Raw genomic sequence first — 15300 nt, 5'->3', positions numbered from 1 at the left:
TTTAATTTTCTTCATATCCATAATGGAAAGATTATAAAACATATCCTAAAGTTGACCTATCTCACCTTCTGTATTCCACATGATGAATTAAGCATTACTTTGTTCACTGGAGCATGTTTTTGAAAGGGTTTTAGTGTTTTTCTTCCAAATTTCCAGGTTGGTTTCAGAAGTTTGATGCATTCTCTTTCAGGAGTATATGTTTGTAATTTATAATCAAACATATACTAGCCCTCTCAAACTAGCCACCATTTCTGATATGTTCTCAATTTCTTTTCCTCTTTGCTTGACATGTTTTAATGTAAATATATAACCTGATGATTTTTTTAACATTTAAGGCACCTCAACTTGTAAATTTTATGTATAATAAATTTTTCCCCAATAATAAATGGTTTCCCCAAAAGTACTAAAAAATGTCTTCAATATGCTTTGAACCAGTGGTTTTGAACCTGTAGTTCTTGACTCCAAGGCAGGATCCATATCAGTAATATTTCATATCAGACATTTATACTATAATTCATATGAGTAGAAAAATACACTATTGGAGTAGCAAGGAAAATAATTATATGTTTGGAGGTCGCTACAACATGAGAAGCTGTACTGAAGAGTTGCATCATTAGGAAGGTTGAAAAACACTGCTTTAAAGACATGCCATTTGTGATAATAAGAGAACTACCAACTTTTCTATTTAATGTTGAGACACAGGAAAACGATGTCAAAATATCATCTATGCCCTTTTTGATATGAATATAGCAGTATTCTTTTTACTAGATTCAGTAAAATGAGTTTAGAGTTTTGATCTCAATCTAAAAAGAGGCCTGTAATAAAAATGATAATATATGATACCTATAAGCAAAACCAAAATAGACCTACACAGAAAGAAATGTGGGAAGAAACTTATTTTCTCCACAAATCATTTTTTTTTAATTTTCCATTCTTAAAAATGTTTTTGATGAAGAAAATTCAATATACTCTTAGATTTGAAAATTCTGAAACTTACAGGTTAGCTTCCCTTTCTGCACCCATATTCATTGTGCTCTGAGTCCTCTGGGCATACCAACCAGCCTAACTCACCTGCTTTCCCCTTTGAACCTCTATTTTCCCACCACATCACCCCCACCTTCATCAGACTTGTGGATTCTAGACCATGCAGGTTAGTTTCCCTTATCCCACCCAACTTCCCTGCTCTCAGAGTTCTGTGGGCCAATGACAAAATGCACTGAGCAACCTGCTAGCCCCGAGGGACCTCTATATTCACTCCACCCATCCTCCCACATTCATCAGACCTTAAGCTCCTAAACCATATAGCCCTGCATATCCTGAACCATACAGTACAAGGGTACCAATCAGAAGCCTGGCATACCAGGAACATTGAGCTTAACCTTCCTACCAATGGCCTTCTTCAACAAGAACATTCAGGGTCCAAAAAGATGGCTAAAGACCCTCCCAAAAAATGCGATCAACAAAAGCCAACACAATATGACACCATCAGATCACAACTACCCTACTATAGCAAATCTTGGTTATCTAAAACAGTGGAAGCACAAGAAAATGACCTTAAGATGATAGATACCTTTAAAGAAGAAACAAATAAATCCCTTAAAGAAAGCAGGGAAACACAGTCAATCAGATTGAGTTCTTTAAAGATTGAAAAAAAAATCCCTTAAAGACACACAGGAAAATACAAGTAAACAAGAGACGGAAATAAAACCATGCAAGATTTGAAAGTGGAAATAGAAACAATAATGAAAACACAAACTGAAGGAATACTGGAGATGGGAAACTTAGGAAAGAAAACAGAAACAACAAATGCAAGCATCACCAACAGAATATAGGAGATTGAAGGGACAATCTCAGGTATAGAGGATACAATAAATTAAATTGACACATCAGTCGAAGAAAATGTTAAATCTAAAGAATTGCTGACACAAAACATTCAGGAAATCTAGGACACCACAAAAAGACCTAACTTAAGAATAGCAGGAATAGAAGAACATGAGGAATTCAAGCTCCAAGGCCCAGAAAATATTCTTAATATATTCTTAGAAGAAGAAAAAAATTCCCAACCTAAAGATTAGATGACTATAAACATACAAGAGGATTATAAAACATCAGTTAAACTGGACCAGAAGAGAAAATATTCCTGCCACATAATAATCATCAAAACAAAAAAATCTATAGAACAAAAAAAGAATATTAAAAGCATCAAGGGGGAAAAGGCCAGGGAACATACAAAAGCTCTAAAAACTAGAACGGCCTTGACAGGTATCTTGCTAGCTCTAAAAAATAACAGGTGTCATCCTAGACTAATATACAAAGCAAATATCTAAATCAACATAGATGGAGAATACAAGATAATTCAAGACAAATTCAAACTCAAACAATATCTATCCACAAATTCAGAACTATAGAAATTACTAGAATGGAAACTCTAACCCAGACAGCTTAACTACATGCAAGAAAACCCAGGAAAAACTAACTCCACCCCAGCAAATACAAAATACATGAACTCTCTCTCTCTCTCTCTCTCTCTCTCTCTCTCTCTCTCTCTCTCTCACACACACATACACACACACACACACACACACACATACACACAAACACACAAACACACATAAACACAAACACCACCAACATTAAAATAACAGGAAATATTAATCACTAGTCATTAATATCTCTCAACATCAATGGAATACATTCCCCAATAATAAGACAAAGGCTAACAGAATGGATGCATAAATAGGACCCTTCATGCTGCTACATACTAGAAAAACATCTCAGTAATAAAGATAAACATTACATCACTAAGTAAAGGACTGAAAACAAGTTTTCCAAACACATAGACCCAAAAAGCAAGCTGGGGTAGCCATTCTAGTAGTTAATAAAATAAGACCTTCAAACAAAAATAATCAAAAAAGATGAAAGATACTTAATACCCATCAAAGGAAAAGCCTACCAAGATATTTCAATTCTAAACATCTAAGGCCCAAACACAAAGACAGCCACACTTGTAGAAGAAACATTGCGAAAGCTTAAATCAGACATGAAAATCCACACATTACTAGTGGGAGACTTCAATGCTCCACATTCACCAACTGTGCAGTCATACAGACAAAAACTAAGCAGAGAAATAATGGACCTAAGGGACATTATAAATCAAATGGACCTAACAGACATCTACAGAATATTTCAACCGAACACACAGAAATATACATTCTTCTCAGGAAATTATTGATCCTTCTCCAAAACTGTCCATATAAACCATCACAAAGCAAACATCAACAAATACAAGAAAAATGAAATAATTCTTTGTATTTTTTCAGAACATCATGGATTAAAGATGGATTTATACAACACCAGGAACACCAGAAATCTGACACACTCATGGAAGTTGAACAACTCACTACTCAATCATCTCTGGGTCAGGGAAGAAATAAAGAAATAAATTATAGACTTTCTAAAATTCAATGACAATGAAGGTACCCAAATATGCTCCTCTTTAGTATGGTGGCTTCTTTTTTCTAGATCTCTCAGGTATTTTAAATTGCAGATATGAGAAAATTTCTAATTTCTTTATGAAGGCAATTAGTGATATGAAATTTCCTCTTAACACTGCTCTTTCATTGTTTCCCATAAGTCTGAGTATGTTGTCACTTTGCCTGAATTTCTTCGCCAAGTGGATCAAGGACCTCAGCACAAAGCTAGATGCATTAAATCTCATAAAAGAGAATATGGGGAATTCCCTTGAATGCATTGGTAGAGAAAATGATTTTCTGAACAGAACACTAATCGTGCAGGCTCTAAGATCAACAATAGATAAATTGGACTTCAAGAAATTGCAAAGGTTCTGTAAAGGAAAGGACAACTGTCAGTAGCTCAAAATGCCAGCCTAAAGATTTGGAAAAGATCTTCAGCAACCTTACACTTGACAGAGGGCTAATATCTAAAATTTACAAAGAACTCAAGAAGGTTGACAACAACAAGCTAAAATAACCCAATTAAAAAATGTAGTACAGAGCTAAATTTTTTTCTCAATAGCTGAGTCTCAAATGACAGAGAAGTATTTAAAGAAATATTCAAAGTCCTTCATCCTCAGGAAAATCAAAATCAAAATCAAAACATCTCTGAGGTTCCAACTTACACCCATCATAATGGCCAAGATCAAAACTCAAGGGAGCACATGCTTGCAAGCATGTGAATATAGGTGAACACTCTTTCATAGTTGGTGAGAGCACAGACATGAACAACTGTTGAGCCCTACCTTGGGGTGTTTCCCTTCCCCCTTGCTGAGCCTTTCAACCTGCTGTGGCAAGAAATTGTTTATACTCTTGGCAGCTGCTCTTGGCCCCTGATTTGGGACCTGGACTTTTCTATGATACCCTTCTCCCTTGCCGAGCCTTTCAGCTTGTTATTATTAAGAAATTGATTATGCCCCTGTTTTTGGAGCTGGGACTTTCCACAACACAGATTTTTCCTGTTCTCCTGTTTTCCTGGTTGGGGATTTTCACCTGCTTTGTTGTTTTTCCATGGCTTTTGCCTCTGGTATATAAGGAGATCTCAATAAAGCCCAGATGACATTCTTCTAACATGAATGACCCAAGTGTTTGTCTTCTTAAATCTCACAGGCCTACCCCAGGTTTTCAGTGTCATAATGAAGCAGGCGTTGTCAAATGGAGGTCTCACCAGACCTGGAAAGAGAGGACTACCTGACAAGATCATCCCAGGAAGTAGGCCGGCAAAGAAGGAGGGACACATTGTTGACCAGGACGGGGAAGTGAGTTTGATATAAAACGAATAAGCTAAAAAAAGTAAAAAAGAGAATTAAATTTAATGGGAGTCTGATATAGCTGTTTCCTGAGAGGCTCTGCCAGTACCTGACAAATAGAGAGGTAGATGTTCGTAGCCAACCACTGGACTGAGGAGGGGGTCACCAATGGAAGACTTAGAGAAAGGACTGAAGGAGTTGAAGGGATTTGCAACTCCATAGGAAGAACAACAATATCAACCAACCAGGCCAATCAGAGCTCTTAGGAACTAAATCACCAACCAATGATTACTCATAGAGCGACTCATGGTTCCAGCTACATATGGAATAGAGGATAGTCCTGTCAGGCATCAACAGAAAGAAAGACCCTTGGTCCTGTGAAGCCTCATGCCCTTATGTAGGTCAGTTCCAGGGCATGGAGGTGGAAGTGAATGGATGGGTGGTTGAGGGAGAACCATCAAAGAAGCAGAGGTAGGGGGATGGGATGGGGGCTTTCCGTAGGGGAAACAGGGAAAGGGGATAACATTTGAAATGTAACTACAGACAATATCCCACAACAAAAGAAATAATTAAATGAAACAATATATAGTGTTTCATGTTGATTGTCTTAGGGTTGCCCTTGCTGCAATGAAGATCCAGCACAACAATGAATTTGTGGAGAAACAGGATTTATGCAGCTTACACATCCTTAACCACAGTCTATTGAAAGAAGCCAAGAGCTCAGGCTAGGCCAAAAACGTGAGGATACAGCTGATGTAGAAGTCATGTAAGAGTGCTAGTTTGCTAAAACAAGGACTACCATGTTATTTATATCTAATTCATTCACCATTCCATCCATCTATCCATCTATCCATCCACCCATCCAACCTCTATCATCTATCTAGCCATCTATATATCTAAACATAAATGTAATTACATTTTTCTAACAGACTTTTCACCATTCCACATATACATTGATAAATGATAGACAAATGGACATATCACCAAGAATGACCAAGAACTATATATGTCTATAGACCTCAACCACTTGTCAGACTTTATCTGAGAAGCAGATATATGGTTCGTTTTGGTACACAGAGAGATCTGGGGCTTTTAACATAGAGAAGCACACACTCAAAGTTACTCTATCATTATGTAAGGTCATCAAAATATAGCTTTGATTCTATCCAGAAATTTGTCAAGTAGATTGGAAAATAGAAACAGATGTAGATGTAGTCAAAACTGTAATTGCAAGGTAAAGCACTGATCAACACATGATTGAAAATATTTCAGATGGCTAGAGATGGGAAAGATGAGTGTGTCCTAAGTGCTTTGTTTCCAATATTCAATAACTTTAAAAAATCATTTTTATGGCACGCTATGGAGATGCTATTACTTTACATGTCCAGTTTTTTTTTAAACATGTTTTTCAAATTTTATTTCTGATGCTTCTCAATAAATTGGTACTTATAGATATAATAAAATGTAAGTATTTTGTGTCTTATGAGGAGGGATAACTAACAATGATATCATTAACAAAACAGTTTTATATCAACCTACTACTACTGTTGTGTGTGTGTATGTGTGTGTGTGTGTGTGTGTGTGTGTGTGTGTGTGAAACTGGATTTATCTAGTAAGAATAAAACAATACTGATACTAAATACCATATGCTTACTGAGAAAAAGTTCATTGACATTAATGGATTATCTTCCAGGAGTTGTTGGACAGTAAATCCTATAGACCCCAAAATATTAAATGCCATTGAAAATGCGAGCAAAAGACTTAGAGACAAACCCGCTCCCATACCTAGAACCAAAATACCAAGCTAAAAGTCATAGAATATAATCAGAGGACATGGTACAGACCCACCCAAGTCTGGTGCTTGCTGCTTTAGTATCTATGAGCCCATGTGCTTACATAGTTGAGCCAGTAGACCATGTACTCCTGGTGTTCTCTGTCCTCTCTGATTCCTATGTTTCTTTTCTTCTTGCATGGGAGTCCCCGAACTCCAGGGGAAAGGGATCAATGAAAATCTCCAGATTAGACTCTTTCTCCTCATAATGTTTGGTTTTGTGTCTTGTACCTTTATCATGTGCTGCCAGATTAAGCCTCATTGATAAAGAATGGACATGGCACCAATATATGAGTATAGTACGATATTACTAGCAATCCCCCCCCCCTTTTTTTGGACAGTAGCATTTGGTTCTACCCTACCCTACATCTCTGAGCTATCCAGTCACATAGAACTTTTAGCTATATTTGGTGATTTCTTACTGGGAGAAACATTTTAAGCTAGTTGAATTGCTCATGATTATTTAAAAGTATGTATTAAGCATCTACACATGTCAAGTATAATTTCAAATTCCTGGCATAACTTCTAGCTGTTTTGGAGACTATCCTGTAGTATACCACCAACATGTATGGACTCAAGACTCATACTGTCATTGGTTAGCGACACAAGGCTTGAATAAAAGAGAAAAGGTAGAGTACTGATTCAGAAAGGCCATGTAGCTTTGTACATGTACCACTTTATCAAATGTCACAGCTTCTTTGAAAAGACTTGAAAGATTTTAATCTGATGTGATATGAACATGGAATGTGAAACAATGTCAATTTGTGTGGGAATTTAAAAAAAACAGATACTCAATAAACTCACTCACATTGGCATCTTGGACGTAACAATTTCTAATGTCAGCATCACCTGAACGATGATTTGTGCATACAAGAAAAACCTCAATTATTCTGGAACAAATTCTTTTCAAAAAAAAAGAGCAACATACAGTGATTCAAAAATCTTGTGAATCTTCGTTTCATTAGCACTTCACTTGGAAAAGAACACATTTTCATAATGCACTTAGCATTAAAATGATTGCAATAAACTGGTTTTGCAGTTCATAGCATAGGCTACTGTAGCAGTATGCCCACATTTCACTATCATCAAGGCATCTGAGTACCTGATGGAGAATGAAGGAGTATAGCTTTACTCAGCATTTGCTTCAATCTCTGCTTTCCTGTACATATTTTCACTTTATTTTTTTAAAGTAACCTAGCTCGACAATACATTTGCCATTCTTCACATTGGAGTAATAGACTTAGGCATGTTGAATTTAGTAGTGCAAAAGTGACTGGCATAGTCATGTTACTGCTGTGAAAGCAATATAGTTCAAGTAGGGGATTTGCAAATAATAGATCAATTTCCTATCACAAAGCTCTGGATGTTTAGATGTCAAACAACAGGAGGCTGGTAGATATCTGTCTGGCGATGTCTCAGACTCCCATGTTAAACTTGTTCCTTCTTCCTACAAATTGAAAATAAAAGGGAATAAGGGACAATGGTAGCCCTCAAAACTTTTTTCAATGTTACTGTTTCTAAGAGTTATCCAGCCTCTTAGCTTAATATTCTCCTAAACTCTCCATTCCTTAACATTATGACATTGGCTATCAAATTTCAATGTGAAAGTTTTGAGTAATGAACTACTATTATTCTAGATAAGCTTACTGAATAATTAAATTTAATTACTTCAATTTCTTCTTCTTTACCTCCTACACTAACTCCATTGCTTACTCTTCTTTTGGATTTAGGTCTTGTGGTGATTTGAGTAGATATGGGCACCACTGATCCTGTGTTTGAATGCATGGCCCATAGAGAGTAGTACTATTAGGAGGAGTGGCTTTGTAGAAATAGGTGTAACTTTGTTGGAGGACGTGTGTCATTGGTGGGCTTTGAGGTCTCCTATGCTCAAGCCATACATAGTGGGCAACATGGTCTCCTTCAGCTGCCTGCAAATCAAAATGTAGAACTCTCAGCTCCTTCTCTCTTTTCTGCCTGCACACTGCCATGCTTCTCACCAAGACAATAATAGACCAAACCTCAGAACCTAGCCCCAGCTAAATGCTTTTCTTTATAAAAGTTGCTGGGTTCATGGTGTTTCTACACATCCCACAAAACCCTAGCTAAAATAAGTCTATTCTCTTTCCTTAATATGTGGTAGTGGCATAATCATGGTATCATATATTGTGGATACTTAGAGATAAGCTCAAGCATATTGGGATTCATTAATTGGAATCAATGAATCATGGGAAGAATACATTTGCTATAAAGTGACACATTTGATTTGAATGTTAAAGGCAGTTTCTTTCCAGTTAAAATATTTCTTTGTTCACAGCGGCAATGAATGTTATACACATTATACATGCTTATGTTAACGTACACATACAAGCAAGTACACAGACTTATATGTGCATACACAAGTGAACAGTACTAATACAGGATCACCAGTAAGCATGAGTCAATAGACTCAATGATCAATATATACACCTTATATGTATAATATATAAGTAGTGAAACATCATGGGTGTCCAATAACTTTATACTTATATTAATCCTAACAAACATTCTGCCTTAGTATGATAAGTTGTCCTTTGTTTTACATTAATGAAAATGAACACTATTTTTGTGTAAATTTTGTTATGCACTTTCTTAAATAGCCCAAGCTAAGCTCGCCTTGGAATCCTTTTGACATAATCCTCCTAATCCTAAGAATACAGCTTTGTGCTCCTATGTATAAATTTCTAGAGATTTTTATTTAATTGATCTGTAACAATGTTCCTAAAATGGGTAAATTATTTAGGTCAATGACCAGTTAAGGTAAAAGTCTATCCAGGAAAGTTATATATTGAGAACCAGGGTTCATATTGTGAAATAAAAATCTTTTTGATACATTATAAATGGATATTAGTATCTATATAAAATAAATTTTAGTATGCTGAGACATATAGCATACTATGTGGAAGCCTTTATGCTATATAATTAAAATAATACAGTATGAAAACAAAAATGACATCATATGCCATCTTTGAAACTGTGACTTCAATAACCCTACTTCTGTGAAATTTTATTTTTTAAATGTCAGAAAAAATATTAAACTAGAGAATTACCCAAAACTTCGGTTCATTATATTATAGTGATTTTATAGGAGCTAGACTTAGTTTTATCTTCCCATAAGCAAGATATAAAAATAAATAAGAAATCACAAAACAATCTGTATATCAACTATAATGAATCTAATAACCATTGGTTGAAAGGAAGCACATGAGGAAAATTAAAACATGTGTGCCATTTGTCTAGTACAAGAATGACAGTCAGGCCCTGATGTCTCCTTGGATAAACAGAAAGAACTAAATATCTGGAAATCCACTGAGAGGTCTTAGAAGGACCTTCCTTTAACATTCTATTAGGTGTGGAACTACCAGCATTCACTAAGCCTCTACTTGATTCTGCAAAACAAACAACACACACACACACACACACACACACACACACACGGGGGGGGGTTAGGAGGAAGGGAGAGAGAGAGGCAGAGAGAGAGAGAGACAGAGACAGAGACAGAGAGAGAGAGAAATTCCCAGTACCCACACATATTTGTCTTAAACTTTAAGAGTGATTTGATAACCAAAACTTTATGACTGTGAAATTAGGAGTAGTAAACCTTGAAATGCTGGAGTAAAAATTGTCCAAAATAAAACAAAATAAAAAGCACAATAAAATATTAAAAAAGAGGCAGTGAAAAATAAAGCAACTTCAAAGGTCTAGCAGGATCATAATTGAAGTTCATTTGGAAGAGAAATAATAAATATTTGAAGAAGTAATATGCAAGAATGTTCCAGATTTAATCAAAATTACAAAACGGCATTCCAAAGAACAAATCTGATATAATAAAGGTTGAGTAATAATAGACAAATTGCTATGGGTACTCAAAAGGAATTCCTTAATGCCAATCGGCAGCAACAAAGACTCTTCAAAGAGAAAAGAACCAATGCAGAAAGATGCATGGGTCAAGATTACAGCTGATCCTCATCAGAGAAAACACATGGTTGATGGCACTCATCCAATATCTATCTTTCAAAATGTAAGTAAAATAGTAAACTCTAGTCAGACAGAAAAACAGCAGCAGAAACTGGAGTTTGCAAATAGGGAGGAAAAGTCCAGGAATGGTAATTTTTTTTAATTATTGGATATTTTTAAATTTATGTTTCAAAAGGTATCCCTTCCCCACCACCCCGCTCCAGTCCATAAACTCCTTATTCCATATCCCTTATCCCCATATTTAATGAGGGTGTTTCCCCACCCACACAGCCCTTCCCTTTTCCCTGCCCTGATATTCCCCTACACCCTGGGATGGAGACTTGGCAGGACAAAGGGCTTCTCCTCCCATTGGTGCCCAACGAGGCCATCATCTGCTACATGTGCAGCTGGAGCCATGGGTCTGTCCATGTTTACACATTGAATGGTGATTTAGTCCCTGAGAGCTCTACTTGGCCGGTGTTATTTTTCTTAAGGGTTGCAAATCCATTTAGCTCCTTCAATCCTTTCTCTAACTCCTCCATTGGGGAACCCATCCTCAACCCAATGGTTGGCAGTGAGCATCCATCTCTGTATTTGTCAGGCACTGGCAGAGCCTCTCAGGAGACAGCTATATCAGGTGCCAGTCACCATGTACTTATTGTCTGGGTTTCGTGTCTCTATGTATATGGGCAGTCTCTGGAAGACCTTTCCTTCCGTCTCTGCTCCAAACTTTGTCTCCATATACCCTGATATGAATATTTTTGTTTCCCCTTTAAGAAGCATCTGCATCTTGACCTTCATGTGGTCTGTGGATTGTATCTGGGTTAATTCAAGCTTTTGGTCTAATATTCACTTATCACTTAGTGCATACCATGTATGTTCTTTTGTAATTGGATTACCTCACTCAGGATGATATTTTCTAGTTCCTTTGATTTGCCCACGAATTTCATATAATCATTGTTTTTGATAGGTGAGTAGTACCTCAATGTATAGATGTACCATATTTTCTGTATCCATTTCTCTGTTGAAGGACATCTGGGTTCTTTCCAGCTTCTGGCTACTATAGATAAGGCTGTAATGAACATAGTGAAACATGTGTCTTTGTTATATGTTGGAGCATCTTTTGGGTATATGCCTAGGAGAGGTATAGCTGGGTCCTCAGGTAGTGGGATGTCCCATTTTCTGAGGAACCTCCAGACTGATTTCCAGAATGGTTGTACCAGTCTGCAATCCCACCAACAATGGAGGAGTGTTCCTCTTTCTACATATCCTTGCCAGCATCCGTGGTCACCTGCGTTTTTGATCTTAGCCATTCTGACTGGGGTGAAGTGGAATCTCAGGGTTGTTTTGATTTTAGTTTCCTTGATGGCTAAGGATGCTTTTAGGTGCTTCTCATCCATTTGATATTCCTCAGCTCAGAATTCTTTGTTTAGCTCTGATCCCATTTTGAATAGAGTTATTTGATTCTCTAGAGTCTAACTTCTTGATTTCTGTGTATATATTGGATATTAGCCTTCTATCAGATGTAGGATTGCGAAAGATCTTTTCCCAACCTGTTGGCTGCTGGTTTTTTTCCTAATGATAATGTTCTTTGCCTTAAAGAAGTTTTGCAATTTTGTGAAGTCCCATTAGTCAATTCTTCATCTTTGAGCATAAGCCATTGATGTTTTGTTCAGGAAATTTTCCCCAGTGCCCATGTGGTCAAAGCTATTCCCCACTTCTTCTCCTACAAGTTTAAGTTTATCTAGTTTTATGTGGACATTCTTGATCCACTTGGACTTTGTAGGAAGTGATGAGAATAGTTCAATTTGCATTCTTTTATATGCTGTCTTCCAGATGAACCAGCACCATTCTTTTGAAAATGCTATCCTTTTTCCACTGGATGGTTTTAGCTACTTTGTCTAAAAACAAGTGAAGATAGTTGTGTCATTTCTGTGTCTTCTAGTCTATACCATTGATCTACCTGCCTGTCTCAATACCAATGCCTTACAGTTTTTATCACTATTGGTCTGTAATACAACTTGAGGTCAGGGATGGTGATTCCAACAGACTTTCTTTTATTGTTTAGGATAGTTTTTGCTATCATGGGTTTTCTTACTCCAAATGAATTTGCAAATTAATCTTTCTAACTCTATGAAGAACTGAGTTGGAGTTTTGATGAGGATTATACTGAATCTGTATGTTGTTTTTGGCAAAATGGCCATTTTTACTATATTAATCCTGCCAATCCATGAGAATGGGAAGTCTTTCCATTTGAGATCTTCTTCAATTTCTTTCTTCAGAGGCTTGAAGTTCTTTTTTTTTTTTCCGAAGTTCTTCTAATACAGGTCTTTCAATTGCTTTTTCAGAGTCACACCGAGGTATTTTATGTTATTCAGGCCTATTGTGAAGGGTATAATTTCCCTAATTTCTTTCTCGACCTGTTTATCCTTTGAGTAGAGGAAGGCTACTAACTTGTTTGAGTTAACTTTATATCCAGCCACTTTCCTGAAATTGCTTATCAGGTTTAAGAGTTCTCAGGTTTTAGGTTTTTTTTTTTGTTTTGTTTTGTTTTTTTGTTTTTTTTTTTTTGGATCACTTAAGTATACTATCATATCATCTGCAAATAGTGAAATTTTGACTCCTTCCATTCAGATTTTTAGCCCTTTGAACTCCTTTTGTTGTCTGATTGCTCTGGCTAGGATTTTGAGTACTATGTTGAATAGATGGGGAAGGAATTGGTAACCTTGTCTAGTTCCTGATTTTTGTGGGATTGCTTCAAGTTTCTCTCTATTTAGTTGGATGCTGGCTACTGGCTTGCTATATATTGCTTTTACTATGTTTAGGTATGGGCCTTGAACTCCTAATCTTTCCAAGACTTTTAACATAAAGGGGTGTTGAGCTTTGTCAAATGCTTTCTCAGCATCTAGTAATATGATCATATAGAGTTTTTTTAGGTTGTTTACATAGTGGATTGTGATAGTGGATCTCCATATATTGAATCATCCCTGCATCCCTGGACTGAAGCCTACTTGATCATGATGGATGATCCTTTTGACGAGTTCTTGGGTTTGTTTTTGAGAATTTTATTGATTATGTTTGCATAAATATTCATAATGGAAATTGGTTTCAAGTTCTCTTTCTTTATTAGGTCTTTGTGGGGTTTAGGTATAAGTGTAATTGTATCTTTATAGAAGGAATTGGGTAGTGTTCCTTCTGTTTCTTTTTTGTGGAATAGTTTGAAGAGTATTTGTATTAGATCTTCTTTGAAGGTCTGACAGAATTCTGTACTAAGACCATCTGGTCCTGAGCTTTTTTGGGGGGAGACTTTTAATGAATGCGTCTATTTCTATAGGAGTTATGGGTCTGTTTAGATGGTTTATCTGATCCCAATTTATCTTTGGAATGTGGTGTCTGTCTAGAAAATTGTCCATTTCATGCAGATTTTCTAGTTTTGTTCAATATAGGCTTTTGTAGCAGGATTTGATGATTTTTTTTTCAATTTCCTCAGTTTCTGTTGTCATGTCTCCTTTTTCTTTTCTGATTTTTTTCTTTTTTCTTTTCTTTTTCAGAGCTGGGGACCGAACCCAGGGCCTTGCACTTGCTAGGCAAGTGCTCTACCACTGAGCTAAATCCCCAACCCCATGATTTTGTTAATTTGGATTCATTCTCTATGCCCTCTGGTTAATCTGGCTAAGGGTTTATTTATCTTGTTGATTTTCTCTAAGAACAAGCTTCTGGTTTTGTTGATTCTTTGTATAGATCTTTTTGTTTCTAATTGGTTGATTTAAGCCCTGAATTTGATTATTTCCTGCCTTCTACTCCTCTTGGGTGTATTTACTGCTTTTTATTCTAGAGATTTTAGGTTAGCTGTCAAGCTGGTAGTGTTTTCTCTCTCCAGTTTATTTTTGGAGGCCCTTGGAGCTATGAATTTTCCTCTTAGCACTGTTTTCATCGTGTCCCATAAGTTTGGGTATGTTTTACCTTCATTTTCATTAAATTCTAAAAAGTCTTTCATTTCTCTCTTTTATTCTCCCTCAACATGGCATTATTCAGAAGAGCACTGTTTAGTTTCCATGTGTTAGTGGGCTTTCTGTCATTTTTATGCTGTTGTTGTTGATGGTGTTGTTGTTATTGTTGTTGTTATCATTTTTGTTGTTACTGAAGAGCAGTCTTAGTCCATGCTGATCTGGTATGATGCATGGGATTTTAATCTTCTTGTATCTATTGAGGCCTGTTTTGTGAACAATTATATGGTCAATTTTGAAGAAGGTAACATGAAGTTTTGAGAATAAGTTATATTCTTTTGTTTTAGGATGAAATGCTCTGTAGATATTTGTTAAATCCATTTAGTTCATAACTTCTGTTAGTTTCTCTGTGTCTTCTTTTAGTTTCTGTTTCCACGATCTATTGATGAGAGTCCATTGATGAGAGAGGGTGTTGAAGTCCTTCACTATTATTTTGTGAGGTCAATATGTGCTTTGAGCTTCAGTAAGATTTCTTTTATGAACGTAGATGCCTTTGCATTTGGAGCATAAATATTCTGAAGTGAGAGTTTGTCTTAGTTTATTTTTCCTTTGGTGAATATGAAGTGTCCTTCCTTATCATTTTTTGATAACTTTTGGTTGAAAGTACATTTTACTTGATATTAGAATGACTACTCTATCTTGTTTCTTGAGACTATTTGCTTGGAAAATTGTTTTCCAGCCTTTTAATCTGAGGTAGTGTCTGTGTT

The sequence above is a fragment of the Rattus norvegicus genome, chromosome 1 (genome assembly GCF_036323735.1).
Source record: "Rattus norvegicus strain BN/NHsdMcwi chromosome 1, GRCr8, whole genome shotgun sequence".
Classification (NCBI taxonomy): Eukaryota; Metazoa; Chordata; class Mammalia; order Rodentia; family Muridae; genus Rattus; species Rattus norvegicus.
Note: the sequence above shows the minus strand (reverse complement) of the source record.